At 48.8% G+C, this 27,146-nt stretch overlaps 1 protein-coding gene across 2 annotated transcripts in view; it reads right to left on the bottom strand.

Moving 5' to 3' along the window:
- Positions 1-27,146, bottom strand: part of ASB8 (ankyrin repeat and SOCS box containing 8) — a 57,777-nt gene that overhangs the window by 5,416 nt on the left and 25,215 nt on the right. The gene's annotated exons all lie outside the window — the stretch shown is intronic.

Below are 27,146 nucleotides of genomic sequence, written 5' to 3'. Positions count from 1 at the left end.
CTTTAACCAGGGGACTGGCTGCAAACAATTAGTCCCACAGAGTGCATGACAGGACTGGGAGCAATATAGTAACACGCAGCAGCTAGAACCTGTCAGACGGATGACAGGAGATAGTAACTTTAGCTGTGATTTGCACTTGGAGCGCGAGTAACATACAATGAGAACATCAGCACTGGTATCTAACAGGACATAAAGCAGATGGCACACTGCAAAGGAGAGGGTCTGACACCATCCGTGGCTATTACACGGGTACTGCTGGCACAGTCATCCAGACACTGCTTTTAGAGATATTCTATAGGTGTAAAATGTAATCTAACACTGTATACAATTCAGTATTGTATAGAACTGTGCCTATGTGTACTGATTTGTTAGAAGGATCCCCCATCCCCATGTAGTACTGTTTATCTGCAAATATACGTTTTCTTCATTACCAGCAACAGTGCCAACTGCAAATGTAAACAAATGGGTTCCGGTATGAATGGTCGACCATGTTATGGTCGACAGTCATTAGGTCGACCACTATTGGTCGACATGGACACATGGTCGACACATGAAAATGGTCGACACATGGTCGACACATGAAAATGGTCGACACATGAAAGGTCGACACATGAAAGGTCGACATGAGTTTTTTTAGTGTCGTTTTTTGCGTAAAGTGAACCCCAATTAGTGCACCGCTTCGCTCGCCATACTTCGGGCATGGTGCCTTCGCTCTGCTACCGCTTCGTTTGGCACAGATTACCGTTCCAATTGTAGTTCACGAGGATCGTAAAGTATGGAAAAGTTCCCCAAAAGAAAAAAAAGTTAAAAAACTCATGTCAACCTTTTCATGTGTCGACCATGTGTCCATGTTGACCATGTCAATGTCGACCAATAGTGGTCGACCTGATGACGGTCGACCATAACATGGTCGACCATCTGAACGGATACCAAACAAATGTACACTAACCAAACTACAATAGAAAACACACACACACACACACACACACACACACACACACAGTATATTATATATAGTCAGGATTTACTCTTGTATGCAGCCTATCAATTCGCAAAGACCCAGCGATATAACCACTGCATCATTCTGAGCCTCTGAGTTCTTAGCGAATTACTAGGCTTTATTCTCAGCCAACAAAATGCATGGCATAGGCCCAGGATCACTTGGTTGAGTCCATCTTCCTTAGAGCCCTCATGTATTAATTAAGAAAGTCTGTTTGTAAGCCACCAAAGACTTCACAAAAATCTGCTACAAAAGTATCAAGTCCTTCAACTGAAAACCCCACTTTACTGGGGTCATACAGCAGATCTAGAAAAATCATAAGATGGGTAGGAGCCTATTTTGACTTCCTGTGATTGGCAATCCACCCATGAGATTCCACAGTCTGAAGCAGGGCCGCCATAAGGGGGGTACTGGGGGCATAGCTGTGCTGGGTCTGGCCTCTCTGAGAGAGAAGGAAGGGCCGGACCACTCATGACGCTGTCCGTCCGCTGCCCTCTACTGAAAACGTCTCTTCCAAAATGGCCGCCGCCTTAGAGGAGACAGTTATTAAAGATACAAGAGGAGGCTCCTCTAGTAACTTTAATAACTGTCTCCTCTGAGGCAGCAGCCATTTTGAGTGGGGCATTTTCAATAGTTAGAAGCATGCAGGTGCGAACAGAGGCCACCATCAGGACTGTAGACCCGCAGTCGCGGCCAGGTGGGGGACAATGAGCAGATACTGGCAGCATTAATGTGGGGGAATAATATGATGTCAGGGGCATTACTGTGGGGACTTAGGGGGACATTTACTAGGCAGTGATAAGAGCGGAGAAGTGAGCCAGTGGAGAAGTGCCCATGGCAACCAATCGTCACTGAAGTAACATCTATAATTTGCATACTATAAAATTATACAGAGCTGCTGATTGGTTGATGGGGCAACTTCTCCACTAGCTCACTTCTCCGCTCTTATCACTGCTTAGTAAATTTCCCCCTATATATGGTGTAAGGGGCACAATATGGTGTTGCTTCGTATGTGCATGAGAATTATTATAATTTTTTTTCTAAATGTTTATTTTTATTTAATGTATAGTTTGATTTTTTTCAGGGGTGGGGGTGGGGGGTTGGGTTTGGGGAGTGGGCCTAGGCACCACAATTTCTGCTGGCAGCCCTGGTCTGAAGTGTGTCCTGCACATGGGTCTGTATCAATGACAGGGAGTTGACCATGATCCAAAAATGAGGTAGGAAGTGAAAGTCACCCCGAGCCATAGAATTGCTGCCATTACAGTTATCACCTTTGTGAAAAACCATGGAGAAGTCTCCAAACCGAATCAGACTTCCGCGAACTATAATTACTAGTTCTGAAGCCACAACCTGCAGGAAGACTCAGATGAACCAGTCCTTCTGCATGTGGCATATGACAGACCTCAGAGACTATCTTGAATCTTTCAACCCTGAGCTTTAAAACAACAAACACTTAGGGAGTTTATTCAGAGTTGTTAGCAAACCCAAATGCACACTAATGGGCAAAACCAAAACCATGCTGCACTGCAGGTGGGGCAGATGTAACATGTGCAGAGAAAGTTAGATTTGGGATTTTGCTGCTACGATTAGTTCTGAATCAGGCCCTTTCGCATCTCCAAAATAACCCGGGTTATAGCCGTATCAACCCGGGCTGAGGTGCAGTGTGAAAGCACAAAAGTCAATAACCCAGGTCGACTGACCCGGTATTTCAACCCGAGTTAGAAGAAGGATTATTCACGGGTTGGACCTGGGTTATTGTGCATGTTAAAAGCTACAGCCCCGGGATATTCAATCAGGGTGTGAGAAAATAGTGCTGATGGCTGTTTCCATGCACTGTGAGCATTCCCCAGACCCCTCATTTTCTTTACTGTATACTAACCTCATCATTGTGAGCCAAGAAAGTCCTTTTAAAATGACATCACACTGTTTTTACAAGGGGGACCTGGGTTGAGTAAACATAGGATTTTGGTTACCTACCGGTAAATCCTTTTCACGTAGTCCGTAGATGATGCTGGGGTCCATATTAGTACCATGGGGTATAGACGGGTCCACCAGGAGCTATTGGCACTTTAAGAGTGTGGGCTGGCTCCTCCCTCTATGCCCCTCCTACCAGGCTCAGTCTAGAAACTGTGCCAGAGGAGACGACATTGCACAGATAATGGCGAGATTCATACCAGCTCACACAACATGCAAACCCGGCCAACATGCCGGAACAACTCAGCAACAGCTGAAACAGTAAATAACTCAGAACTTACCTAGGAACCAGGTAACACTGATATATAAAAAGAAACCACGCAGGAAAACGAAGCGCTGGGCGGGCGCCCAGCATCCTCTACAGACTACGAGAAAAGGATTTACCGGTAGGTAACCAAAATCCTATTTTCTCTTACGTCCTAGAGAATGCTAGGGTCCATATTAGTACCATGGGGATGTACCAAAGCTCCCAGTACGAGAGGGAGAGCGTGGAGGCTCCTGCAACACTGCTTAACCAAACTTGAGGTCATCAGAGGCCAAAGTATTGAACTTGTAAAACTTGGCAAACGTGTTCGACCCAGACCAAGTAGCAGCTCGACAGAGTTGCACCGCCGAGACACCCCGGGCAGCCGGCCAGGAAGAGCCCACTTTACGAGTAGAATGGGCCTTTACGGATTTCGGACACAGCTAGCCTGCCGTGGAATAAGCATGCTGGATAGTGAACCTGATCCAGCATGAAATCGACTGCTTAGAAGCAGGACATCCAATTTTCTTTGGATCATAGAGGACAAACAGGGAGTCATTCTTCCTGTGACGAGCCGTCCTCTTCACGTAAATCTTCAAAGTCCTCACTACATCCAAGGCCTTTGAAGTAATTGAGGAGTCAGTAGCCACTGGTACCACAATAGGTTGGTTGATGTGGAAAGCCAACACAACCTTAGGTAGGAACTGTGGACGAGTCCTAAGTTCCGCCCTATCTTCATGGAAGATCAGATAGGGACTTTTACAAGATAAAGCCCCCAATTCGAAACGTGTCGTGCAGAAGCCAAGGCCAACAAGGTGACCGCCTTCCATGTGAGAAACTTGAGATCAGCCTCCTGTAGAGGCTCAAACCAAGCCAATTGCAGGAACTGCAACACCACATCCAGATCCCATGGAGACGTAGGTGCCACAAAGGGAGGCTGGATGTGCAGAACCCCTTTCAAAAAGGGCTGCTCTTCCTGAGGTTCAGACAACTGTTTTTGGAAGAAGATGAACAAAGCAGAGATATGGACCTTGACAGAGTCCAGTCTCAGTCCCATATCCACCCCTGCTTGCAGGAAAAGGAGAAAACGTCCAAGTTGAAACTCCACCGCCGGAAACTTCTTGGCCTCACACCAAGAAACATATTTCTTCCAAATGCGATGGTAATGTTTAGACGTTACCCCCTTCCTGGCTTGTATCAGGGTAGGAATGACCTCAGTCGGGATATCTTTCCGAGCTAAGATCTGGCGTTCAACCGCCATGCCGTCAAACGTAGCCGCGGTAAGTCTTGATAAGCGAATGGCCCCTGCAGAAGCAGATCCTCCCGAAGAGGTAAAGGACGTGGATCTTCCAGCAGAAGATCCAGTAGATCCGTGTACCAAGCCCTCCTTGGCCATTCCGGAGCGATGAGGATTGCCAGGACCTTTGTTCTTCTCATGAGTTGAAGAACCTTTGGTATCAGACGAAGTGGAGGGAACACATACACTGACTTGAACACCCACGGAGTTACCAGTGCGTCCACCGCCACTGCCTGTGGGTCTCTTGACCTGGAGCAGTACCTCCGTAGCTTCTTGTTGAGGCGGGAGGCCATCATGTCTATGTGGGGAACCCCCCCACCAACTGGTTACCTCCTCGAACACCTCCGGATGGAGGCCCCACTCCCCTGGATGGAGATCGTGTCTGCTGAGGAAGTCTGCTTCCCAGTTGTCCACGCCCGGAATGAAGATTGCTGACATTACCACCGCATGCCTTTCTGCCCAGGTGAGAATCTTTGACACCTCTGCCATGGCAACCCTGCTCTTCGTTCCGCCTTGTCGATTTATGTAGGCTACTGTGGTCACATTGTCCGACTGCACCTGAACAGCCCGATGTTGTAGAAGGTGTGCTGTCTGCAGAAGGGCGTTGTACACTGCCCTGAGCTCCAGGATGTTTATCAGGAGGAGAGACTCTTGGTCCAATCAACGACCCTGAAAGGTTTCCCCCAGAGCGACTGCACCCCAACCTCTTAGACTTGCATCTGTGGTTACAAGGATCCAGTCTTGAATTCTGAACCTTCGCCCTTGCAGAAGGCGTGGAAGCTGCAGCCACCAGAGGAGTGAAATCCTGGCTTTCAGAGACAGGCGTATCCTCTTGTGCATGTGTAGGTGAGAGCCCGACCACTGGTCCAAGAGGTCTAATTGAAATGGGTGAGCATAAAACCTGCCATACTGTAGAGCCTCGTAGGCGGCAACCATCTTCCCCAGGAGGCGTATGCATTGATAAGCCGATACCCGGGTAGGTCGTAGGACATCTCGGGCCATAGTTTGAATCACCAACGCTTTCTCCACCGGGAGAAACACCCTCTGCACTTCCGTGTCGAGGATGATTCCCAGGAAAGACAGCCGCCTCGTCGGCTCCAGGTGAGACTTTGGAAGGTTTAGGATCCAACCGTGTTTCCTGAGCAGCTGCGTCGTGAGCGTGATGGATAGCAACAGCCTCTCCCTGGACGACGCCTTGATCAGGAGATCGTCCAGATATGGAATTATGTTCACCCCCTGCCTGCGGAGGAGAACCATCATCTCCGCCATCACCTTGGTGAAGATCCTTGGTGCTGTGGAAAGGCCAAACGGCAGCGCCTGGAACTGATAGTGCTCGTCCAACAGTGCAAACCGGAGGTATGCCTGATGTGTCGACCAAATGGGAATGTGGAGGTAAGCATCCTTGATGTCCAGAGACACCAGGAACTCCCCCTTCGTGAGACCTGAGATGACAGCCCTCAGAGACTCCATCTTGAATTTGAACTCCCTGAGGTAAGGGTTCAAAGACTTTAAGTTTAGGATAGGCCGTACCGAACCATCCGGTTTCGGTACCACAAAAAGGATCGAATAATAACCCTCGTTCCACTGCTGAGGTGGGACCGGAACAATGACCTCCGAAACCACCAGTTTTCTGATGGCTTCCAGAAGAATTGTCCTGTCTGCCAGCAGGGCTGGCAAGCCTGACGAAGAAACGGTGAGGCGGGGGATCTTGAAACTCCAGTCTTTACCCTCTGGACACTATGGGGGTAATTCTGAGTTGATCGCAGCAGGAACTTGGTTAGCAGTTGGGCAAAACCATATGCACTGCAGGAGAGGCAGATATAACATGTGCAGAGAGAGTTAGATTTGGGTGGGTTATTTTGTTTCTGTGCAGGGTAAATACTGGATGCTTTATTTTTACACTGCAATTTAGATTGCAGATTGAACTCACCACACCCAAATCTAACTCTCTCTGCACATGTTATATCTGCCTCCCCTGCAGTGCACATGGTTTTGCCCAACTGCTAACAAAGTTCCTGCTGCGATCAACTCCGAATTACCCCCTATATCCAGAACCCAGGGGTCCAGACCCTACGACACACAGACATGGCTGAACTGCTGGAGTCTTGCCCCCACCTGTCCTTCCACCAGGCCTAGCTTTCCACCGTCATGCGGAGGACTTAGGGGTATCAGAAGCGGCTTCTGGGTCTGGGAACCTGCGGGAGCAGGTTTCTTTCCCTTGGCACGACCACCTCTGAAAAAAGTGCTCGAAGTTTTATTCTTTTGAGGCCTTTCGGGCCGAAAGGACTGTGACGTGGAAGATGAAAAAGGCTTCTTCGTAGCCGGGGCAGCTGAGGGGAGAAAAGGAGACTTACCCGCGGTAGCCGTGGCAATCCACCCTTTCGGGCCGAAAGGACTGTGACGTGGAAGATGAAAAAGGCTTCTTCGTAGCCGGGGCAGCTGAGGGGAGAAAAGGAGACTTACCCGCGGTAGCCGTGGCAATCCACCCATCCAGCGCCTCCCCAAAGAGAGCCTGGCCCTTGTAAGGCAGACCCTCCATACACTTCCTGGATTCCGCGTCCGCAGACCAGTTGCGCAGCCAGAGACCCCTGCAAGCCGAGACAGACATGGAGGAGATCCCCGCAGCCATGGAACCCAGGTCCTTCATGGAATCCACTAGGAACTCTGCAGAATCCTGAATATTATGTAAAAATAAATCAACGTCACCTTTATCCAGCGTAGTCGATTCCTCCTGCAGAGTGATAGACCACCTGGCAATCGCTTTTGCAATCCAAGCACAGGCAATAGTAGGCCGCAATATAGCCCCTGAAGCCGTGTAAATGGACTTTAGCGTAGCATCCATCTTGCGATCAGCCGGGTCCTTTAACGTCCACGAGGCGTCCACGTTCGGCGGAGAATACCATCTCTTCCTATCTTCCTCTGGGAAGGGAGAAGCAACCAAGGCTCTCTTGGGAACCTGGAATTTCTTTTCCGGAGTTTCCCATGCTTTTTCAAAAAATAAAATTTTACTTACCGGTAAATCTATTTCTCGTAGTCCGTAGTGGATGCTGGGGACTCCGTAAGGACCATGGGGAATAGACGGGCTCCGCAGGAGACAGGGCACTTTAAGAAAGAATTTGGATACTGGTGTGCTCTGGCTCCTCCCTCTATGTCCCTCCTCCAGACCTCAGTTAGAGAAACTGTGCCCGGAAGAGCTGACAGTACAAGGAAAGGATTTTGGAATCCAGGGCAAGACTCATACCAGTCACACCAATCACACCGTATAACTTGTGATAAACTTACCCAGTTAACAGTATGAACAACAACGGAGCATCAGATCAACCCTGATGCAACCACAACATAACCCTTATTTAAGCAATAACTATATACAAGTATTGCAGAAGAAGTCCGCACTTGGGACGGGCGCCCAACATCCACTACGGACTACGAGAAATAGATTTACCGGTAAGTAAAATCTTATTTTCTCTAACGTCCTAGTGGATGCTGGGGACTCCGTAAGGACCATGGGGATTATATCAAAGCTCCCAAACGGGCGGGAGAGTGCGGATGACTCTGCAGCACCGAAATGAGCAAACACAAGGTCCTCCTCAGCCAGGGTATCAAACTTGTAAAACTTTGCAAAAGTGTTTGAACCTGACCAAGTAGCTGCTCGGCAAAACTGTAATGCCGGGACCCCTCGGGCAGCCGCCCAAGCAGAGCCCACCTTCCTTGTGGAGTGGGCTTTTACTGATTTTGGAAGCGGCAATCCAGCCGCAGAATGAGCCTTAATGTTACAGATCCAGCGAGCAATAGTTTGCTTTGAAGCAGGAGCACCCAGCTTGTTGGATGCATACAGGATAAACAGCGACTCAGTTTTCCCGACTCTAGCCGTTCTGGCTACATAAACCTTCAAAGCCCTGACCACATCCAGCAACTCGGAATCCTCCAAGTCACGAGTAGCCACAGGCACCACAATAGGTTGGTTCATATGAAAAGATGACACCACTTTTGGCAGAAATTGTGGACGGGTCCGCAATTCTGCCCTGTCCATATGGAAAACCAGATAGGGGCTTTTATGTGACAAAGCCGCTAATTCTGACACACGCCTAGCTGAAGCCAAGGCTAATAGCATGACCACCTTCCACGTGAGAAATTTTAACTCCACAGTTTTGAGTGGCTCAAACCAGTGTGACTTCAGGAAACTCAACACCACGTTAAGATCCCAAGGTGCCACTGGAGGCACAAAAGGGGTCTAAATATGCAGCACTCCCTTTACAAACGTCTGAAATTCAGGAAGAGAAGCCAGTTCTTTTTGAAAGAAAATGGATAGGACCGAAATCTGGACCTTAATGGAACCCAATTTCAGGCCCAAAGTCACTCCCGACTGTAGGAAGTGAAGGAAACGGCCCAGCTGGAATTCCTCCGTAGGGGCATTCCTGGCCTCACACCAAGCAACATATTTTCGCCATATACGGTGATAATGTTGAGCCGTCACATCCTTCCTAGCCTCTATCAGCGTAGTAATGACCTCATCCGGAATGCCTTTTTCTGCTAGGATCCGGCGTTCAACCACCATGCCGTCAAACGCAGCCGCGGTAAGTCTTGGAACAGACAGGGCCCCTATTGCACAAGTCATGTCTTAGAGGCAGAGGCCACGGGTCCTCTGTGAGCATTTCTTGCAGATCTGGATACCAAGTCCTTCTTGGCCAATCCGGAACAAAGAGTATTGTTCTCACTCCTCTTTTCCTTATGATTCTCAGCACCTTGGGTATGAGAGGAAGAGGAGGAAATACATAAACCGACGGGAACACCCACGGTGTCACCAGTGCGTCCACAGCTATCGCCTGAGGGTCTCTTGACCTGGCGCAATATCTCTGCAGCTTTTTGTTGAGGCGGGATGCCATCATGTCCACCTGTGGCAGTTCCCACCGACTTGCAATCTGCATGAAGACTTATTGATGAAGTTCCCACTCTCCCGGGTGGAGGTCGTGCCTGCTGAGGAAGTCTGCTTCCCAGTTGTCCACTCCCGGAATGAACACTGCTGACAGTGCGCTTACGTGATTCTCCGCCCAGCGAAGAATTCTGGTGGCTTCTACCATTGCCACCCTACTCCTTGTGCCGCCTTGGCGGTTTACATGAGCCACTGCGGTGATATTGTCTGACTGAATCAGAACCGGTTGGTCGCGAAGCAGGGTCTCCGCTTGACTTAGGGCGTTGTATATGGCCCTTAGTTCCAGGATATTGAAGTGAAGGCAAGTCTCCTGCCTTGACCACAGCCCTTGGAAATTTCTTCCCTGTGTGACTGCCCCCCACCCTCGGAGGCTTGCATCCGTGGTCACCAGGACCCAGTCCTGAGTGCCGAATCTGCGACCTTCGAGAAGGTGAGCACTCTGCAGCCACCACAGGAGAGACACCCTGGCCCTGGGGGGATAGGGTGATTAACCGATGCATCTGAAGATGTGATCCGGACCACTTGTCCAGTAAGTCCCATTGGAAGGTCCTCGCATGGAACCTGCCGAAGGGAATGGCCTCGTATGATGCCACCCTCCTTCCCAGGACTCGAGTGCAGTGATGCACTGACACCTGTTTTGGTTTTAATAGATTCCTGACCAGTGTCACGAGCTCCTGAGCTCTCTTTATCGGGAGATAAACCCTTTTCTGGTCTGTGTCTAGGATCATGCCTAGGAGAGGCAGATGAGCTGTAGGAACCAACTGCGACTTTGGAATATATAGAATCCAGCCGTGTTGCCGTTACACTTCCAGAGAAAGTGATACGCTGTTCAGCAACTGCTCTCTTGATCTCGCTTTTATGAGGAGATCGTCCAAGTACGTGATAATAGTGACACCTTGCTTCCGCAGGAGCACCATCATTTCCGCCATTACCTTGGTGAATATTCTCAAGGCCGTGGAGAGACCAAACGGCAACTTCTGAAATTGGTAATGACAATTCCGTACCGCAATTCTAAGGTACGCCTGATGAGGTGGATAAATGGAGACATGAAGGTATGCATCCTTTATGTCCCGAGTCACCATAAAATCTCCCCCTTTCAGGCTTGCAATGACCGCTCTTAGCGATTCCATCTTGAACTTGAACCTTTTCAGGTATATGTTCAGGGATTTTAAATTCAATATGGGTCTGACCGAACCGTCTGGTTTCGGGACTACAACATGGTCGAATAATAACCCCCTCCTTGTTGAAGGAGGGGAACCTTGACCACTACCTGTTGAAGATACAATTTGTGAATTGCAGTTTACACTGTTTCCCTCTCGTGGGGGGAAGCCGGCAGGGCCGTCGGTGAGGGGGCATCTTCTCAAAGTCCAGCTTGTATCCCTGAGACACAATATCTATTGCCCAGGGATCTAACAGGGAGTGAACCCACTTGTGGCTGAACTTACGAAGGCGTGCCCCCACCGGGCCTAGCTCTGCCTGTGGAGCCCCAGCGACATGCGGTGGATTTTTGTAGAGGCCGGGGAGGACTTCTGTTCCTGGGAACTAGCTGTGTTGTGCAGCTTCTTTCCTCTGCCCCTGCCTCTAGCAAGAAAGGACACACCTCGGACTTTCTTGTTTCTTTATTCGCAAGGCTGCATTTGATAATGTCGTGCTTTCCTAGGCTGTGCAGGAATATAAGGCAAAATATCAGAATTACCAGCTATAGCTGTGGATACCAGGTCCGAGAACCCTTCTCCACACAATCCTCAGCCTTCCATATGCCTCTTAAGACGGCATCATCTGTCCATTGCATATTCTACAGGACACGTCAAGCAGAAATCGACATAGCTTTGACTCTAGGACCCAGTATACTCATGTCTCTTTGGGCATGTTTTATATATACATATCTCTTAAGACAGCATCTCTAAATATAAATATATATATATATATATATATATATATATATATATATACATACATACATATATATATATATAATAAGAATTTACTTACCGATAATTCTATTTCTCGGAGTCCGTAGTGGATGCTGGGGTTCCTGAAAGGACCATGGGGAATAGCGGCTCCGCAGGAGACAGGGCACAAAAAGTAAAGCTTTTACCAGATCAGGTGGTGTGCACTGGCTCCTCCCCCTATGACCCTCCTCCAGACTCCAGTTAGGTACTGTGCCCGGACGAGCGTACACAATAAGGGAGGCAATTTGAATCCCGGGTAAGACTCATACCAGCCACACCAATCACACCGTACAACTTGTGATCTAAACCCAGTTAACAGTATGATAACAGAAAGAGCCTCTTAAAGATGGCTCCTTAACAATATAACCCGAATTTGTTAACAATAACTATGTACAGTATTGCAGATAATCCGCACTTGGGATGGGCGCCCAGCATCCACTACGGACTCCGAGAAATAGAATTATCGGTAAGTAAATTCTTATTTTCTCTATCGTCCTAAGTGGATGCTGGGGTTCCTGAAAGGACCATGGGGATTATACCAAAGCTCCCAAACGGGCGGGAGAGTGCGGATGACTCTGCAGCACCGAATGAGAGAATTCCAAGTCCTCTTTTGCCAGGGTATCAAATTTGTAGAATTTTACAAACGTGTTTTCCCCCGACCACGTAGCTGCTCGGCAGAATTGTAATGCCGAGACCCCTCGGGCAGCCGCCCAAGATGAGCCCACCTTCCTTGTGGAATGGGCCTTAACAGATTTAGGCTGTGGCAGGCCTGCCACAGAATGAGCAAGTTGAATTGTGTTACAAATCCAACGAGCAATCGTCTGCTTAGAAGCAGGGGCACCCAACTTGTTGGGTGCATATAGTATCAACAGCGAGTCAGATTTTCTGACTTCAGCCGTCCTTGAAATGTATATTTTTAAGGCTCTGACAACGTCCAACAACTTGGAGTCCTCCAAGTCGCCAGTGGCCGCAGGCACCACAATAGGTTGGTTCAGGTGAAACGCTGATACCACCTTAGGGAGAAAATGCGGACGAGTCCTCAGTTCTGCCCTATCCGAATGGAAGATTAGATAAGGGCTTTTATAAGATAAAGCCGCCAATTCAGATACTCTCCTGGCGGAAGCCAGGGCCAGTAACATAGTCACTTTCCATGTGAGATATTTAAAATCCACCTTTTTCAATGGTTCAAACCAATGGGATTTGAGGAAATCTAAAACTACATTTAGATCCCACGGTGCCACCGGAGGCACCACAGGAGACTGTATATGCAGTACTCCTTTAACAAAAGTCTGTACCTCAGGAACTGAGGCCAATTCTTTTTGGAAGAATATTGACAGGGCCGAAATTTGAACCTTAATAGATCTCAATTTGAGACCCATAGACAATCCTGATTGTAGGAAATGTAGGAAACGACCCAGTTGAAATTCCTCCGTCGGAACACTCCGATCCTCGCACCACGCGACATATTTTCGCCAAATGCGGTGATAATGTTTCGCGGTGACTTCCTTCCTTGCCTTAATCAAGGTAGGAATGACTTCTTCTGGAATGCCTTTCCCTTTTAGGATCTGGCGTTCAACCGCCATGCCGTCAAACGCAGCCGCGGTAAGTCTTGAAAGAGACAGGGACCCTGTTGTAGCAGGTCCCTTCTCAGAAGTAGAGGGCACGGGTCGTCCGTGACCAACTCTTGAAGTTCCGGGTACCAAGTCCTTCTTGGCCAATCCGGAGCCACTAGTATTGTTCTTACTCCTCCTCACCGTATAATCTTCAATACCTTTGGTATGAGAAGCAGAGGAGGAAACACATATACTGATTTGTACACCCAAGGTGTTACCAGTGCGTCCACAGCTATTGCCTGTGGATCTCTTGACCTGGCGCAATACTTGTCCAGTTTCTTGTTGAGGCGAGACGCCATCATGTCTACCATTGGTCTTTCCCAACAGTTTATTAGCATGTGGAAGACTTCTGGATGAAGACCCCCCTCTCCCGGGTGAATATCGTGTCTGCTGAGGAAGTCTGCTTCCCAGTTGTCCACGCCCGGGAAGAACACTGCTGACAGTGCTATTACGTGATTCTCCGCCCAGCGAAGAATCTTGGCAGCTTCTGCCATTGCACTCCTGCTTCTTGTGCCGCCCTGTCTGTTTACATGGGCAACCGCCGTGATGTTGTCCGACTGAATCAACACCGGTTTTCCTTGCAGGAGTGGTTCCGCCTGGCTTAGAGCATTTTAGATTGCTCTTAGTACCAGAATGTTTATGTGAAGAGACTTTTCCAGGTTCGTCCATACCCCCTGGAAGTTTCTTCCTTGTGTGACTGCTCCCCAACCTCTCAGGCTGGCGTCCGTGGTCACCAGGATCAAATCCTGTATGCCGAATCTGCGGCCCTCCAATAGATGAGCCTTTTGCAACCACCACAGAAGATATACCCTTGTCCTTGGCGACAGGGTTATTCGCAGGTGCATCTGAGGATGCGACCCTGACCATTTGTCCAACAGATCCCTTTGGAAAATTCTTGCATGGAATCTGCCGAATGGAATTGCTTCGTAAAAAGCCACCATTTTTCCCAGGACTCTTGTGCATTGATGTACAGACACCTTTCCTGGTTTTAGGAGGTTCCTGACAGGTCGGATAACTCCTTGGCTTTTTCCTCGGGAAGAAAAACCTTTTTCTGAACCGTGTCCAGAATCATCCCTAGGAACAGCAGACGTATCGTCGGAAAACAGCTGCGATTCTTGGAATATTTAGAATCCAGTCGTGCCGTCGAAGAACTACTTTAGATAGTGCTCTTCCGACCTCCAACTGTTCTCTGGAACTTGCCCTTTTTAGGTCGTGCAAGTAAGGGATAATTTAGATGCCTTTTTTCTTTGAAGAAACATCTTTTCGGCCATTACCTTGGTAAAAAGGCCCGGGGTGCCGTGGATAATTCAAACGGCATCGTCTGAAACTGATATTGACAGTTCTGTACCACGAACCAGAGGTACCCTTGATGAGAAGGACAAAATTTGGACATGGAGGTAATCCTTGATGTCCAGGGACACCATATAGTCCCCTTTTTTCCGGTTCGCTATCACTGCTCTGAGTGACTTTATCTCGATTTGAACCTTTTATGTAAGTGTTCAAAACATTTTAGATTTAGACTATGTGTCACCAAGCCGTCTGGCTTCAGTACCACAATATAGTGTGGAAAAATAATACCCTTTTCCTTGTCGTAGGAGGGGTACTTTGATTATCACCTGCTGGATATACAGCTTGTGAATTGTTTCCAATGCTGCCTCCCTGTCGGAGGGAGCCGTTGGTAAAGCAGACTTCAGGAACCTGCGAGGAGAAGATGTCTCGACTCTCCAATCTTTACCCCTGGGATAATACTCGTACGATCTAGGGGTCAACTTGCGAGTGATCCCACTGCGCCCTGAGACTCTTGAGACTACCCCCCCACCTTGAGTCCGCTTGCACGGCCCCAGCGTCATGCTGAGGACTTGGCAGACGCGGTGGAGGGCTTCTTTTCCTGGGAAAGGGCTGCCTGCTGCAGTCGACTTCCCTTACCTCTATGTCTGGGCAGATATGACTGGCCTTTTGCCTGCATGCCCTCATGGGAAAGGAAAGATTGAGGCTGAAAAGACGGTGTCTTTTTTAGCTGAGATGTAACTTGGGGTAAAAAAGGTTGGATTTCCCAGCTGTTGCTGTGGTCCCCAGGTCCGATGGACCGACCCCCAAATAACTCCTTCCCTTTATACAGCAATACTTCCATCTGCCGTATGGGATCTGTATCACCTGACCACTGTCGTGTCCCTGACATCTTCTGGGAGATATGGACAACGCACTTATCTTGATGCCAGAGAGCAAATATCCCTCTGTGCATCTCACATACATATATATAGAATGCATCCTATTAAATGCTCTACATGAATAAAATATTTTCAGTCAGGGAATCCGACCAAGCCAACCCAGCACTGCATCTCCAGGCTGATGGCGATCGCTGGTCGCAGTATAACCACCGTATGTGTGTATATACTTTTTAGGATATTTTTCCAGCTTCCTATCAGCTGGCTCCTTGAGGGCGGCCGTATCTGGAGACGGTAACGCCACTTGATAAGCGTGTGAGCGCCTTATCACCCTAAGGGGTGTTTCCCAACGTACCCTAATTTCTGGCGGGAAAGGGTATAACGCCAATATTTGCTATCGGGGTAACCCTACGCATCATCACACACTTCATTTTATTTTATCTGATTCAGGAAAAACTACAGGTAGTTTTTTCACTCCCACATAATACCCTTTCTTGTGGTACTTGTAGTATCAGAAACACGTAACACCTCCTTCATTGCCCTTAACGTGTGGCCCTAATGAGAAATACGTTTGTTTATTCACCGTCGACACTGTATTCAGTGTCCGTGTCTGTGTCTGTGTCGACCGACTGAGGTAAATGGGCGTTTTTAAAACCCCTGACGGTGTTTCTGAGACGCCTGGACCGGTCCTAATAGATTGTCGGCCGTCTCATGTCGTCAACCGACCTTGCAGCGTGTTGACATTCTCACGTAATTCTCTAAATAAGCCATCCATTCCGGTGTCGACTCCCTAGAGAGTGACATCACCATTACAGGCAATTTCTCCGCCTCCTCACCAACATCGTCCTCATACATGTCGACACACACGTACCGACACACAGCACACACACCGGGAATGCTCTGACAGAGGACAGGACCCACTAGCCCTTTGGGGAGACAGAGGGAGAGTCTGCCAGCACACACCAAAAACGCTATAATTATATAGGGACAACCTTATATAAGTGTTTCTCCCTTATAGCATCTTTTATATATATACAATATCGCCAAAATCAGTGCCCCCCCTCTCTGTTTTAACCCTGTTTCTGTAGTGCAGTGCAGGGGAGAGCCTGGGAGCCTTCTCTCCAGCTTTTCTGTGAGAGAAAATGGCGCTGTGTGCTGAGGAGATAGGCCCCGCCCCTTTTTCGGCGGGCTCGTCTCCCGCTATTTTTGAAGTTAGGCAGGGGTTAAATATCTCCATATAGCCTCTGTGGGCTATATGTGAGGTATTTTTTTGCCTCTAATAAGGTTTTTATTTGCCTCTCAGAGCGCCCCCCCCAGCGCTCTGCACCCTCAGTGACTGTTGTGTGAAGTGTGCTGAGAGGAAAATGGCGCACAGCTGCAGTGCTGTGCGCTACCTTTATGAAGACTCAGGAGTCTTCAGCCGCCGATTTTGGACCTCTTCTCTCTTCAGCGTCTGCAAGGGGGCCGGCGGCGCGGCTCCGGTGACCATCCAGGCTGTACCTGTGATCGTCCCTCTGGAGCTAGTGTCCAGTAGCCAAGCAGCAAATCCACTCTGCACGCAGGTGAGTTCACTACTTCTCCCCTAAGTCCCTCGTTGCAGTGATCCTGTTGCCAGCAGGACTCACTGTAAAGTAAAAAACCTAAGCTAAACTTTCTCTAAGCAGCTCTTTAGGAGAGCCACCTAGATTGCACCCTTCTCGTTCGGGCACAAAATCTAACTGGAGTCTGGAGGAGGGTCATAGGGGGAGGAGCCAGTGCACACCACCTGATCTGGTAAAAGCTTTACTTTTTGTGCCCTGTCTCCTGCGGAGCCGCTATTCCCCATGGTCCTTTCAGGAACCCCAGCATCCACTTAGGACGATAGAGAAATATATATATATATATATATATATCTATATACCTAATAGGGTCTCAATCTTTGCTGATAAGGTACCTGTCCACGCTGCCACAGCGCTATAAACCCATGCCGACACAATCGCCGGTCTGAGTAGTGTACCAGAAAGTGCACGCTATCTGCAGGATCCCTGAGAATAGCTGTTACGTCAGGGCTACCTTTTGGGCAAACGTGACACCCTAGGGGAAGATTACCATCATATCCTGGCCCTAGTGGGGAAAGGATACTGCCTGAGAATTCTTTGTGGAAAACTGCAGTTTCTTGTCTGGAGATTCCCGCTCTTTTTCATCATGAGAGGAGGGAAATTTACCTCAGCTTTCTTCCCCTTAAACATGTGTACCCTTGTGTCAGGGACAGATGAGTCATCAGTGATATGCAAATCATCTTTTATTACAATAATCATATATTGAATACTTTTCTGCCATTTTGGCTGTAACTTTGCATTATCGTAGTCGACACTGGAGTCAAACTCTGTGTCGCTATCAGTGTCTATTATTTTGGATAGTGAGCATTGAGAGACTCTAAAGGTCTCTGCGACATAGGGACAGACATGGGTAGATTCCCTGTCTGTTCTCTAATCTTTTGTGCAATAAATTCACCTTAGCACTTAATTACACATATCCAAACAGGTGTCGGCGTTGTCGACGGAGACACCCTCTCACACACATATTTGCTCCATCTCCTCCTTAGGGGAGCCTTTTACCTCAGACATGTCGACACACATGTACCGACACACCATACACTCAGGGAATGCTCATCTGAAGACAATTCCCCCATAAGGCCCTTTGGAGAGACAGAGAGAGAGTATGCCAGCACACACCCCAGAGCTATTAACCCAGGAATAACACAGTAACTTAATGTTAACCCAGTAGCTGCTGTTTACATTGATTTTTGCGCCTAATTATGTGCCCCCCCTCTCTTTTTACCCTCTTCTACCGTGTAACTGCAGGGGAGAGACCGGGGAGCTTCCTCTCAGCGGTGCTGTGGAGAAAAAACATGGCGCTGGGGAGTGCTGAGGAAGAAGCCCCGCCCCCTCGACGGCGGGCTTCTGTCCCGCTTTCATGTACAATTTTGGCGGGGGCTCATACATATATACAGTACCCAACTGTATATTATGCAAACTTTTGCCAAAGAGGTCTCTAATTGCTGCCCAGGGCGGCGGCGGCGACCCCCCCCCCCCCCCCGCGCCCTGCACCCTTACAGGGACCGGAGTATGTGGGTGTAGTGTGGGAGCAATGGCGCACAGCTGCAGTGCTGTGCGCTACCTCATATGAAGACTGTAGTCTTCTGCCGCCGATTTCGAAGTCTTCTTGCTTCTTTCACCTGCCTTCTGTCTTCCGGCTCTGCGAGGGGGACGGCGGCGCGGCTCCGGGATCGGACGACAAAGGGTGACATCCTGTGTACGATCCCTCTGGAGCTAATGGTGTCCAGTAGCCTAAGTAGCAGGACCTATCTTCAGAGAGTAGGGCTGCTTCTCTCCCCTCAGTCCCACGATGCAGGGAGTCTGTTGCCAGCAGAGCTCCCTGAAAATAAAAAACCTAACAAAATACTTTCTTATAGCAAGCTCAGGAGAGCTCACTAAGTAGCACCCAGTTCGTCCGGGCACAGATTCAAACTGAGGTCTGGAGGAGGGACATAGAGGGAGGAGCCAGAGCACACCAGTATCCAAATTCTTTCTTAAAGTGCCCTGTCTCCTGCAGAGCCCGTCTATTCCCCATGGTCCTTACGGAGTCCCCAGCATCCACTAGGACATTCGAGAAATAGCATTCAATTCTTTGGATGCCGGGAAAGTGAGAGGGGGCTTCACATGATCTGTGCAGAAGGCCTCCTCCACCTGTTCCGGTGATGTGTCCGAAATGTGTAAAACATCCCTAACAGCTTCAATCATCAACTGCACCCCCTTGGCAAGTGATGCCATCCCCCTCAACACATCCCCTTCACCGTCTGCAGCGTCGCAGTCGGTGTCCGTGTCATCCTGCATAATTGCAAGTGCACGCTTGTGAGAATGTACCGCAGGGGACCCCGAGGAAGCAGTATCCGACCACACAACCGTAGAGGATTGGAGGACCTGAGTGGCATGCTCAGTCCTAGCCACTATCAGAAATCTGAGAAATAGTCCCCCTCAGAGAGACTAACCATTCTGGCTCTCTAGCTGGGATCTGCGCTAAGACAGTGCAATCCTGATTACATGGAATGGAGTCTTCCTGGGAAGACAAATCTTCTGCTGCATATGAAACAGTGTCCCTAGACATGTTGCACACACACTCAAACACCCCACAAACACACAGGGTATTATGAAGACAGAGTTTCCCTTCCCAAGAATGGCAGAGACACACAGAAATTGGAGCCAACCCACACACAGCGCTATAAAAGGTATAGGGAGTCCTCAACCAGCGCTGGCTGTGTCCCTTAATAGGTGACACAGCCTGTGTACAGCCCCCCCCCCCCCCCATCTTCTACAACCCCCTTGGTACCGTACAGATAGCTGGAGATTGCTCTGGAGGGACCTGATCCCGCTTGAAGTGATTGCAGGCAGGAGAAAATGGCGCTGAACGCCGCTGGGTCCGCTCTGAGAAGCTCCGCCCCTTAATGGCGCTGTCTTCCCACTCACCAACACATTATACTGGCCGGAGGAGTTGCGCTGGCCTGGATCCTCAGACCCCGACAGACTTTAGTGGACAGTGTAGGGATCGGCGCTGGCCCAGGGCGCCCCTCCCAAGGCCGCACCGTAGTACCGCTGAGCCATCACGGAGCGCGGGTGATGCCACGCTCCATACCCCAAGGCCGCCTTCTTCACACTGTCCCCCCGCTTGCAAAGGGGGACAGTGACTCATTCGCCACCTCTTCAGCTCCAAAGGGGGTGGCAGCTGGCTGCCGGGGTGAGCGTTCCCCTGTGGCGGGGCCAGATCAGACCCCTCTGAAGCCAGTGTTCAGTCAGCGGGAGCAGTGGCTCAAGACCCCGCAGGGCGAACACTGCTCCCCCCTCAGTCCCTCGCTGCAGGGAGGCTGTCGCCAGCAGCCTCCCTGTGAAAACAGAAAACTCTGAAAAATAAAAATTAAACTTTTTCCAAAGAAGCTCTGTAGAGCTCTCCTATCTGTGACCGGCTCCTCCGGGCACATTTTCTAAACTGAGTTTGGTAGGAGGGGCATAGAGGGAGGAGCCAGCGCACACTCTCAAACTCTTAAAGTGCCAATGGCTCCTGGTGGACCAGTCTATACCCCATGGTACTAATATGGACCCCAGCATCCTCTAGGACGTAAAATAAAAGACACCAACCCGGGAATAACCCGGGAATAACCCTGGTCAATAGTGCGATGTGAAAGGCTCTGACCCGGGTCGGATCCAGGTTCAAAACCCGGGTCCGACCCGGGTTTGCGATCTAAAAGGGGTATTAGATTTGGGTGGGTGGGGTGTATTTCCACTGAAATCAAACTTGCAGTGTAAAAATAAAGCAGGCGGTATTTACCCTGCACAGAAACAATATAACCCAACCAAATCTAAATCTCTCTGCACATGTTACATCTGCCCCACCTGCAGTGCAGAATGGTTTTGCCCAATTGCTAACTTTTTTGGTTTGCTAACAACTCTGAACAACCCCATTAGACTGCTAAGCAAAGCTAAGACACCCCGAGGAACTTCATCTAAATAGAAGAAATTGTGGCCGTCATGGGATATAAGGTGGATTAGTACGGGCCAGTGTATAGAACTGCCTGCATTCCACCTGCACTGTCCACACCCTGTGTCCTCCAAATGCAGAACGGAGAAGTATTCCAAAACTTCAGGTGCAGGTCATACATTTCTGCAGGAGCAACCCACTCATCTAATGCATGTGGATAAGAGCAATCTGCTGCATGACAATAGCCTGATTAAAGTGGACAACGCTGGCATTATAGCTCACTAATAATGTCAGCATCTGTTTCACATCAACATAAATCACTTTCCAACATCAATTCCCAAATTACAAATAGTGTAATATTAGTGAGAGGTCTGGGGAACTAGAGTGCACGCCTGGAGACATCCATAATCATTATTTCAGAACAAAACACTTTAACCCCAAAACAAACATACACTTATAGGACGGCAGGTGCTATGTAGAGGATGAAGGGTTTATCTCTTACAGTGCTGTGGTATATACTGGTAAAAACCAGCAGCACCACCTGGTGGAGAGAATTACACAGTGCATGCCAGGAAAGCATTAATCATTATTCCGTGATAGGCTTCTTTACAGCTATTATCAGTGTAATATTTTACCATAAGATTATTCATGCTGCGGTTTGGCAGCTCCTGTGGGACTACAAGTTCCAGCATCTCCAGAAGCCTAGTTCAATGACGACACCTGATAAGCCGGGTGTAGTATGGTATGCCGGCGGCCGGGCTCCCGGCGACCAGCATACCGGCCCCGGGAGCCCGACCGCCGACATACCGACAGCGTGGCGAGCGCAAATGAGCCCCTTGCGGGCTCGCTGCGCTCGCCACGCTGCGGGCACAGTGGGGCGGCACGCTATTTTATTCTCCCTCCAGGGGGGTCGTGGACCCCCACGAGGGAGAAAAAGTGTCGGTATGTCGGGATTCCGGCGCCGGTATACTGTGCGCTGGGAGCCCGGCAGTCAGCATACTGAAGACCACCCAATAAGCCACATCTGTGCTCTAACATAATAATCTGGAATAATTTTACGGGTTCAGTATGATTTGCCGATGGACGGGATGTCGGCTGTCAGTATACGGACAGCGACATCCCACCCTTCATAATCACAACAGCCGCCCATTCAACCCCCTAACCCTCACCTTTTCCCTACCCCTAACCCTCCCTTCCCCGCTGCCTATCCCTAACCTCCCCTTCTAAGTGCCTAGCCCTAACCCTCCCTCCCCGGTCCCTAATGCCGAACCTTCCCGTCCCTGCTCTCTAACACTTTCTCCTGCCTAACCCCCCCCCCCCCCCTCTTCTGTCATGTGCCTTTCCTTCTCTTACATAAACCATCTTCTACTCCATTCGACGGCACCAGATCCCTTGGTTTTCTGCCGCCCTAATACTTATTTCATTGTAGTCTGATGCAACAAGGTTAATATAGCCTATACCTGTGTTCTACATTGTCTAGGACTATAAGTCACTTTTTCTCTCGATTTGTTTACGTACTCTGTAACTGGGCACTTCGGATCCCTTTTGGCGCCATATAAAGGATGATATTATTATTATTATTATTATTATTATTATTAAGTATACTCCCTATTACTATACCAAGCATACACACACGCTGGTAGTGATATCACCACCGCAGCAGTGCTATTACAGGTTCAACCAATCAGAAACCTGCAAGGGATTCCAGCCCTGAGCTGACCAGTTCATGGCTGGTTCAGCCTGGCCTGGCCTGGCCTGGCCTGGCCTGGCCTGGTCCCCCCCCCCCCCCCCCTATTTTCCAATACCAGCCTACGCTCAGAGGCTTTGGATTTGGGGGGTCCCGGTGCATTTTTAAATATGTATAACCATTTTTAAACATATAACACTAACAAAGCCTGCACAGATCATAGTAATCTGGGCATGGCTTCACCTCCGCAGCAGAGTGACAGAGTTTGTAGTTATTATGCTGCGCTATAGGAGAAAACCAATGGGTATTGACATCAGGTTGCAAATTACAGTAAAAACCGATGCACAGTAAATGTGAGATATTTTAGACTGCAAACCGAGGTCAATACCTGTCTGCTTTTAAATAGTCCTAAAACGGATCTTCTGTAAATTTACCTCCAAGTCTTATCTTTACCATCACATACAGCACTCACACGAGTCTGTGTGATACAGTAGGTGTGTGACAAAGTGCATCTTTACTAATGGCTGCATTTTTTGCACCATTAGCAACATCTATGATAGCTGCTATTTGCAGTGATACCATCATTAATGGATTAATTTACCCTTACAGTCATGCCTTAACAGTGGTCCAGTACAGCGCATAGCAACATTATAAAGGGGCCAAATGTCCCCATGCTTCTAGGGCAGCTGTGGCCAGCCCGTGGCTCTTGAGCCACATGCGGCTCTTTCTTTATTCAAATGCTGCTCCCAACACTCAGGTGACCGCAAAAGAACCGGAAACCGCTGTGCTCCAGCCGGGCACACAGTGCCAGCGGCACTTTGGGGACTGAGGGACCCGGACACTAGGTGAGACAGCCACCGGCAAGCAGAGGAGGACCACAAGCACCTTGGCACAGACCACCGAGGGTTTGGAGAGGGGGTTGCCAGATAAATTAGGGACTGCTGCAATGGCATGTGGGGCTGGAGTGACACATGTGGAAACTGAAGTGTATTATGTCAATCTGGCTTTCTCAATGTATTTTATGTGGATCTCGTTTTTCAGTGCATTTTATGTGGATTTGGATTTTAAAATGTATTTTTGCTGGATTTGGCCCTTTCAATGTATTTTAAGTTGGATCTGGCTATGTCAATGTATTTTATACCAGGGGTGTGGCCTAGCGGACACAACCCATGTTTGCACACGCGGTGAAGGCATGGTGTCAACTCTTTGACATACCCTAAAATTTATCTTGGCTCTTTGTCGCTGACTGGTTGACCACCCCTGTTCTAGAGAGACATCTATCTGCAGCCGTTGTTAATGCTGCCCCATAATACTGCCCTAGTTTATTTTCTGAACCACAATAGTGTCTTAGTTTATTTTAAAAACCATAGTAGTCCCGAAGTTCATTTTATGTGACATTGTAGGGCTGCCAGTACACATTATGCAACACAGTACCCCCAATTCACATTATGACATACAGTGCCTCTACTTAACATTAGGTCACATAATAGTGCCACAGTTCATATTATGTAACAATATAATGCTCTCCAGTTCATTTTATACCACTTTACAAAGAGCAGGTTCAGCTGCACTCCCTGCACCTATGGTAGCTACACCCTTGTATATAACACGTGTAACTGTGACAGGGAAGGTGGCCCCTCTCAGCTCTGGACTACATAGCAGCTGCACTCCCTGCACGTATGGTAGCTACACCCCTGTATATAAACACATTTAACTGTGACAGGGAAGGTGGCCCCTCTCAGCTCTGGGCCCCATAGCAGCTGCACTCCCTGCACCTATGGTAGCTACACCCTTGTATATAACACATGTAACTGTGACAGGGAAGGTGGCCCCTCTCAGCTCTGGGCCCCATAGCAGCTGCCCGCCCAGCACCTATGGTAGCTACACCCTTGTATATAACACATGTAACTGTAACAGGGAAGGTGGATCCCTCTCAGCTCTGGGCCCCATAGCAGCTGCACTCCCTGCACCTATGGTAGCTACACCCTTGTATATAACACATGTATCTGTGACAGGGAAGGTGGGCCCTCTCAGCTCTGGGCCCCATAGCAGCTGTGCTCCCTGCACCTATGGTAGCTACACCCTGTATATAACACATGAAACAGTGACAGGGAAGGTGGCCCCTCTCAGCTTTGGGCCCCATAGCAGCTGTGCTCCCTGCACCTATGGTAGCTACACCCCTGTATATAACATGTAACTGTGACAGGGAAGGTGGCCCCTCTCAGCTCTGGGCCCCATAGCAGCTGTGCTCCCTGCACCTATGGTAGCTACGCCCTTGTATATAACACATGTAACAGTGACAGGGAAGGTGGCCCCTCTCAGCTCTGGGCCCCATAGCAGCTGCACTCCCTGCACCTATGGTAGCTACATCCTTGTATATAACACATATAACTGTGAAAGGGAAGGTGGCCCCTCTCAGCTCTGGGCCCCATAGCAGCTGTGCTCCCTACACCTATGGTAGCTAAGCCCTTGGTCCAGTAGGAGGAACTGTCCCTGCAATAACTTTTGTTTCATTAACAATTCCGTCTTTGTTTGCATAACACAGCTGAAAGGAAGTGTTTGTACTGCACATGCACAGCCTTCACAGGCTGCAGCTGCTGACGCCATCTGCAGATGTGTTAAGTATCGGGGCAAACTCCGGAAAGTTTAGCTTCAGTAGTCTGCATTACTTAGCTGAACTCAGAAGATATCCTAAAGCCAGCCTTTGGTAAACTGCTGATGCTAAAAAAGTGCAAAAACTACCGATAATCGGTACTTTGCGACACAGACGCCTGAACTCGGTCCACACCTGAATTACCCCCATTGCCACCATGAAGATTTGATTTTAAAAGGAACACTTGTAGAAGTTATGTTCCCCAGCAGAATGACCCACTGCAACCAAAATTTTAGCCATAGCTCGTAAAGCAAACAGTCCAGTGTCTATAACGTCTAGCATGTTCATACGTTAAAACCACAAAGACAGAATGTTATTGTGGCTGGAGACCCGAGCCACGCAACTAAGATGTTGTCCACAGCATTGTAAGGGTTAACCCTGAACGCTATACCCCTCATGTTTAAATGTCAGTATGGGGGATAGTAAGCGTTAATTAACTGTGGTGTTTTCAGGGCACAAATTAGGGGCCGATTCAGGTTGGATCGCAAAACGAGAGTTCCAGAGGAGGGGAACATCAGAGAAGTCTTAGATGCTGGATTGGGAGCAGGTAATCAGCAAGGAGGCAAGTTGACAACCACAGAAAGAATGGAGAGTAGTGTTACCTCCAGTCCGGGATTGCCCCAGACATGGGTGTATCTAGGGGTCCGAGCGCCCCTGGCAAAGTAAGGGCCGGTGCCCCCCCCCACATATAGTAAGGTGTATAAAAAAGGGGCATGGCCTTGTGGGGAAGGGGCGTGGCCACACAATAGTACTTCCAATTCAAATTATGCCACACAGCATATTACACTGCACAGTAGTGTCTCTTATTCACGTTATGCCACACAGTAGAATATTACACTGCACAGTAGTGTCTCTTATTCACGTTATGCCACACAGTAGAATATTACACTGCACAGTAGTGTCTCTTATTCACGTTATGCCACACAGTAGAATATTACACCGCACAGTAGTGTCTCTTATTCACGTTAGGCCACACAGTAGAATATTACACCGCACAGTAGTGTCTCTTATTCACGTTAGGCCACACAGTAGAATATTACACTGCACAGTAGTTTCTCTTATTCACGTTATGCCACACAGTAGAATATTACACCGCACAGTAGTGTCTCTTATTCACGTTATGCCACACAGTAGAATATTACACCGCACAGTAGTGTCTCTTATTCACGTTAGGCCACACAGCAGAATATTACACCGCACAGTAGTGTCTCTTATTCACGTTAGGCCACACAGTAGAATATTACACCGCACAGTAGTGTCTCTTATTCACGTTAGGCCACACAGTAGCATATTACACTGCACAGTAGTGTCTCTTATTCACGTTAGGCCACACTGTAGCATATTACACCGCACAGTAGTGTCTCTTATTCACGTTAGGCCACACAGTAGTAACCCTACAGGAAACACTGTCTATAGAAGGCATATGAGGAATGCAAATAGAAATGTGGACCAGTGCAAGTAAACATATTTCTATTTTTATAAGTGAAATGCGGTCAAACCGCAATCAGGGATGCGACTGCAATATCTCTGTTCTCAGCGATACGTCGATTGGATCACATTGGCTGTAAACACCTCTGCCTGATTGACAGGCAGAGGCGTTCGCAGGAGGCGGTGATGGACCGTTGCAGGGGAGGCGTTGGGAAAACGGGGTCGGGCCGTCTGCATTTTCGGGGCGGCTGAGTGACATCACACGCATGTGAAAAATGGCGGCGGACCACCTGCATACGCAGCCTAGCTGCAGGGGGTCTTCCACAGTTGCTGCAACCACAATTACACTGCGGTCGCAGTCGCTGAGCAGGCCATTCAGAATGCTGGACGGCCTTGTCCTGCGATGGATTAGCATCCCCCAGCATGCAATAGAAAGGGAATCTGCAATCCTTACCGAATAACCCCCACTGCCTTTAGTACATCTGATCCCGTCCATAGGCACACACACATATACACTTACATACATACTGTCACACACACACACAACATACAGTACATATGATATACAGTACAGTCACACATGCAGTATATACAAATAGTTACACACATAGTCACACAAATACATAGTCACACACTAATACACACATAAATACAGTAGATACTTATACACACACAAGCATACATACATACAC

The sequence above is a fragment of the Pseudophryne corroboree genome, chromosome 7 (assembly GCF_028390025.1).
Source record: "Pseudophryne corroboree isolate aPseCor3 chromosome 7, aPseCor3.hap2, whole genome shotgun sequence".
Lineage (NCBI taxonomy): Eukaryota > Metazoa > Chordata > Amphibia > Anura > Myobatrachidae > Pseudophryne > Pseudophryne corroboree.
This window is presented reverse-complemented; position numbering and strand designations above follow the sequence as displayed.